Source organism: Aplysia californica, unplaced genomic scaffold (assembly GCF_000002075.1).
Source record: "Aplysia californica isolate F4 #8 unplaced genomic scaffold, AplCal3.0 scaffold00268, whole genome shotgun sequence".
Lineage (NCBI taxonomy): Eukaryota > Metazoa > Mollusca > Gastropoda > Aplysiida > Aplysiidae > Aplysia > Aplysia californica.
The window spans coordinates 334,046-339,045 of NW_004797538.1; the positions used below are offsets into that span (position 1 = coordinate 334,046).

Consider the following 5,000-nt stretch of genomic DNA (forward strand, 5'->3'; position numbering starts at 1 on the left):
AAAAACGTTAATTAAGGGCAAAAAAAGAGTAAATTTTCAGTTACCGCGGACTCTTAAGCTAAGGGATTTAAATATTCGTTGGCGGCCATTTTCTCACTAATTTTACCTCTGAAAATAGCTGACCCCCACCTCCTTCATTTTCAAATATCTCGACTTGTATTCAAGATAAATAGATGTTTTTTTCATCAAAATTAAGACAAGTGAATAAGCTTTAAGATGATATCAATAACTCGACATGCCCAAGAATTGACGAGAGCCTGATTCCACCACGCTGCCTCTCATTTCATTATTTTGACGAGCGATTGATTTCACCATGATGCCACATATATTTTTAAAAATATCCCATAAGACCTTGTATTGGAGACTCTTGAGGAGCTGCTAACAGGAACAGATACGTGTTTACGAGTAACAATGCAACGACTTGAAAGAGAGATCTAACGTTTAGTAGACAATCAAGCCAATACTCGACAATAAATGGGATCGTTTCATGGCGTCGTTATCTCCTTCATTGCCCTGTCCGAGACTGTACGTTCTCTTAGATAGCAATTATTCGACAGGTGTGGCAGGAAAAAGGTTAAAGCCTCATTTCTATCAAAAATGGACGGTATTACCTGGGAGTCGACTTCAACATTTTTGGTATTGAAATCCAACTCAACAATAACAAAATAATGGTGAAATCAAATTGTATAATTGTAATGCCCGTAGGAACACTATTACTGTTAGGTTATTTAAGAGGCTGGACCTTCGAGTGTTACGTCCATCTCCGAAAGGACTGAGCCACAAGGCAAATTTGTGTAAAGTGTCTCTCCCAAGGACACAACGTCGGACCGAGCCACAAGGCAAATTTTTGTTATGTGTCTCTCCCAAGGACACAACGTCGGACCGAGCCACAAGGCAAATTTGTGTAAAGTGTCTCTCCCAAGGACACAACGTCGGACCGAGCCACAAGGCAAATTTGTGTAAAGTGTCTCTCCCAAGGACACAACGTCGGGCCGAGCTGAGGGCAACACTAACGGGAACTGAATCTTTGCTAGTGCCTGTGAAAAGTAGAAGTCGACGATTTTGGCACACTTGGCTGTCATCTTGAGGAACATAATACGGAAGATAAAAGTTCGAACCTGATTTGTGGTGCTGTGCTATGTTCTCTCTGTTTTATACCATGTTGTTAATGTGCGATACCCTGTGGTTCTGTGTGATATTTTGGGGTGTTGTTTGATACCATGACATAGTTCTGTCTGATACCCTGTGGTTCTGTGTGACGATACCATGCGGTGGTGATACTTTGTGACGCTGCTTGATACTTTGTGGTTCTGTGTGATATGTGAGGCAGCGTATTGGAATCAGGCTCTCGTCAATTTTTGAGCATGTAGAGTTATTGGTATCATCTTAAAGCTTGTTCACTTGTCATTATTTGGATGGGGAAAAATCCATTTATCTTGAATACGAGTCGAGATATTTGCGAATGAAGGAGGTGGGGGTTACCTGTTTTCAGAGGTAAAATTAATCAGAAAATGGCCGTCAAAGATTAGTAATTTACAGAGCTTAAGAGTCCGTGGTAACTGAAATTTTTTATTTTTTGGGCCTTTAATCAGCGTTTTTCATAAAGATCCACACACAAATCAGTTCTTTAATGGGCATGAAAGGTGTTGAGCCAAAAAACAAAAATTTTATAAAAATTCACAAACCTGCGGAAAAATGCAAGTTTCTTCCCTTTGATTATTTTGATGAGAGCCTGATTCCACCACGCTGCCTCACATATTTTTTTTAATCTGTAAGATACCATGTGGTGCTGTGTGATGATACTATGTGGTTCTGTGTGATACTTTATGTTGCTACCATGTGGTTCTGTATGATACTTTGTGGTGCTGTTTGATACCATAATAATATAGTGCTGGGTGATACTTTGGGATGCTGGGTGATACTTTGTAGTTCTGTATGATACCATTCGATTCTGTGTGATACTTTGTGATGCTCTGTGATACCATTCGGTTCTGTATGATACCGCGTGATGCTGTCTGATACTCTGCCGTGCTAATGATACTTTGAGGTGTGGTGTGATACCCTTTGTTACTTTGTGACTGTCTGCCCATGTCCTGTTCTGCCATACCCTATAGCGCTGTGTGATTCTGTACTTTTCTTTGTAGTACTTCTTGATACAACTTTGTGCATTCATTTATTCATAGTCAGTGGTGTGGCTTACTTTGATACTCTGTGACACAACGCATTGCCTTTCGCTGCCCCGAGGTGTTGGTGTCAAGTGTTTGCTTGAGGATTACTGGGACATAAGACTCAGACTGTATATTGATATGCTTAGTGCATGACTCCGCGAGATCGTTACCTCAGTGATACAAAGTTCTATCTGACAAGTTTGGTCGTTTTGAGTTACTAAGACTATGTGGTCAGATATCAAATGCTCTATTTATTGCTCCATCAAAATTGAACGATTTTTCGTAGTCGTTATCAAGATATTCAAAGAACTGCATTTGAAAAAGCTTGACATAATGCTACCTAAGAATTACATCGTTATACCTTCTCAGTACCTAGTTTTGGGAAATTTGACGTCAAAGATTTTGAGTTTCATATCATGTCAATCTATTTAAAATGCAATTCTTTGAATATATTGAAAAGGACTCAGAGTAATTGTATGATTTTGATAGAGCAGACAGAACACTTGGTTTCTGACTTCATAGTCTTAATAACACAAAACGGCCAATAATGTCAGATAGAACTATGTAATTCTGAGGTGGCGATAATATTGTGAAACTCAAAATCTTTGACGTCAAATTTCTCAAAACTAGGTACTGAGCAGATAGAACTAAGTAATTCTGAGGTATAGCAACACGCCATTTTGAAAAGTGACTTGGCGCTCATATGACCTTATGCAGTTGCGAGCGCCGTAAAACCTCTACTAAAACTAAACAGAAAAGTGACTGACATATGACGGAATCGTTTTTCCACTCAACAGTTTTGACACGCCCTCTCTTTCTCACCCCGCGCGATCCGTCAGACCATGTTGTCGAGACCACTTAAAGCTAGAACGGTCATTCAGACTGCAGGAAAGGCGTGTTCGTTTACCACTACTGACTGACCAACGTCTTTTGTTGTCGTCTGGACAGCTGACCCTCACGAGGCCCTTATACAGCCACTTGTGTGTGTGTGTGTGTGTGTGTGTGTGTGTGTGTGTGTGTGTGTGTGTGTGTGTGTGTGTGTGTGTCGGGAAATTAAGCAGATTACAACTTAGTTGCTGAGGTTTTAGTGTAACCCAAGGGGAAATGAGCTGAGGAAGGATATCTTAACCTTTCTCTTGTGTCTTCTCTGTCTGCTTCTCTTTACCTTTCTGTCTGAATGTTTTACTGTTGGTCTGTCAGAGATAGACAGGGAGATAAATAAAAATAGTAAGTGTATGGTTTTAGCGCATCTGTCAAAACTGGTAGATAATTCACGAGGCGGAGAGAGAGAATGAGAGAGAATGACCTCCGTTATAATTTTTTTTCATAAAAATCATTTTAAGAACTTAAAAAAGGACAACTAACGAAACGAAACGCAAGAGGCTACGTAACGAACACATGGTCAGTCAAAATTATGTTATCACTAGTGTGGGATAAACTCAGGAACAGAATACAAAATGTCATAATATAATATTTCCCCTCGAAACGTGTGTCAAGGTTATTCTGTAGATCGCTGGCTTTTGTGTAATGATCATGATTGTGATCAGTAAATTCTGAATAATAAATAATGATTTCTTTTTTCTTATTAATCTTATGTGCCCTGCCCAATTCTATGAGATTGACGCCATCTGATTAGTAGAAGAAGGTGCGTATGATAGTGCCAAAAAAGTGTTCTACGTACATACTTATTGAACATGTAATTGTTACCGATAGAGATTAAAGGAATATAGATGTGTGGCAAGGAGCTGAGAGCAATGGTGATTTTAGATCATATTATGGCTATGGGGATTTATGATATGAGATGGTGTTTATGTAAATAACTATCGAGGAGGCATGCGTTCACTCACTGTTAGTCGAGGGTTAATCCTAGAAATATCAATGTGAGGCAGCGTGGTGGAATCAGGCTCTCGTCAATTTTTGGGCATGTAGAGTTATTGGTTTCATCTTAAAGCGTGTTCACTTGTCTTTATTTGGATGAAAAAATATCCATTTATCTTGAATACAAGTCGAGATATTTGCGAAAGAAGGGGGTGGGGGTCACCTGTTTTCAGTGGTTACTATAAATTTACATTTTTATGCCTTTAATCAACGTTTTGCAGAAAAATCCACTGCGAAATTAGTTCTTTAAGGGGCATGAAAGGTGTTGAGCCAAAAAACAAAAATTTGATAAAAATTCACAAACCTGCGGAATATTGAAAGTTTCTTCACTTTGATTATTTTGACAAGAGCCTGATTCCACCACGCTGCCTCACAAATGATTTCTCTCATACTTGTCGCTATCCTAGAATTACAACGTTCTATTTGCTCAATAACTAATCTATTTTTTTTGAGAAATTTGGCGTTAAAAATGTCGACTTTCTCAACTCGTCAATCTTTTAAAAATGCAATTCTTTAAATATCTTGATAACGACTCCGAATAATAATATTTCTTATGATTTTGATAGATCAGATAGAACATTAAGTGTCTGACCTCATGGTCTAAGTAACTCATAACAAGCCCAAAACGTCAGTTAGAACTTTGTAATTCCTAGGAAGCGTTTCCGTGTGCAAGTTGCACACGTTAAAGACCCCTTGGTGGTCAAAAATCGATAAGACTGGGCTTTGGTCGCCACTCGGACAAAATTTAAAAATTTCCTACCATATAAAAAAGTTTAATGTGTCCTGCACGCTCATATGACCTGATACGGAAAAAAGAGAAATCCAAAACGAAACCTTGTGTTATCATAATTGGTCGCTTTTAAGGACAAGTGGGCTAACCCAGATTTCGGGGGTTTCCAGAAATCTTGACTTATACAAAAGGTGGGCATTGCCCTACCTGTATGAGAAGTTTGG

General features: G+C 38.9%; 1 protein-coding gene across 1 annotated transcript in view; it reads right to left on the reverse strand.

Moving 5' to 3' along the window:
* Positions 1-5,000, reverse strand: part of LOC101847433 — a gene marked incomplete in the record, with an annotated part of 63,318 nt that overhangs the window by 52,051 nt on the left and 6,267 nt on the right.